The following is a 1071-nucleotide window of genomic DNA, read 5'->3' on the forward strand; positions in this document are numbered from 1 at the left end:
CGAGAGGGGGCGCGGGGGGGGGGGGGGGCGTGGGGACGTGGCACAACTTTTGAGAGGCTTTGAGCGCACTCTGCCCAACAGGGAGTCGGCTATTTAAGGTTTTGTGAAAAGCGCATGGACACAACTTTGAAACCTTCACACTTCACAGTCACACGTGTGTCATTGAATAACAACCTTGTTTTGATATGATATATTATTATGGGTTGCATTTGATAAAACAAGCTCTTTTTCATGATTAAAAAATATATATCCATTTTTTATCATATGAATAATTGAATCCTTCTCTGTGGACACACTGTTTTAGATGTAATGAGAAGACATTGAGTGTCATAGAATTGATTTAATAATAATACATTAAACTGAAGGGGATAATTGTGTTAAATACATTATATTATTAATCCCTCATAACATTTACAATTTGAAATATTTTCATTTTTAAACCTAATAGCAGTTACAATTGCTGGAGATGTTTTGTCCCAAGTCTCAAGAATCAGTGACAATCCAAATGTTCAAGTGTGTGTAGCGCATTTTATGAAGGGCAGTTTCCTGAACCTGCGAGAGTACAAGGTCGTCTCTAAAAAAAATTCTGACTTTGATAGGACGATCTGATGCTTCTGAATCAGAGCCCTTAAAGGGATAGTTCACCCAAAAATGAAAATCCTGTCAATAATTACTCACCCTCATGTCTTTCCAAACTCGCAAGACCTGCGTTCATCTTCGGAACACAAATTAAGATATTTCAATGAAATCCGAGAGAAGAATTGTTGAATAAAGTCATTTTTATTTTATTCACTCATAAAAAGCATTCTCATTGCTTTATAAAATTATGGTTGGACCCCTGATGTCACAATAGGGCCTTTCGCACCGCGGGAACATTTTCATAGTACCAGAACTAATTGTGGAACTACCCACTTTTTGGCATTTCGCACCGCCGGAACTGGGTGCGATTTTAGTACCGGACTGCCTTTTTCGAGAACCAAATTAGCTCCTACTCCGGAGCAGGGTCTAACCAGCACAACTGGTACTAATCGTGACGTAAGTAGACATTGATTGGCCAAACGCGTATGAAAA

The 1071-nt window shown here is 38.9% G+C and overlaps 1 protein-coding gene across 1 annotated transcript in view; it reads left to right on the top strand.

Moving 5' to 3' along the window:
- The window catches only part of LOC107579095 (fucolectin-1-like), a gene marked incomplete at both ends in the record, with an annotated part of 2767 nt that overhangs the window by 451 nt on the left and 1245 nt on the right, over window positions 1–1071 (top strand). The gene's annotated exons all lie outside the window — the stretch shown is intronic.

The sequence above is a fragment of the Sinocyclocheilus grahami genome, unplaced genomic scaffold (assembly GCF_001515645.1).
Source record: "Sinocyclocheilus grahami isolate Dianchi unplaced genomic scaffold, SAMN03320097.WGS_v1.1 scaffold14101.1, whole genome shotgun sequence".
In the NCBI taxonomy this organism is placed as follows: Eukaryota; Metazoa; Chordata; class Actinopteri; order Cypriniformes; family Cyprinidae; genus Sinocyclocheilus; species Sinocyclocheilus grahami.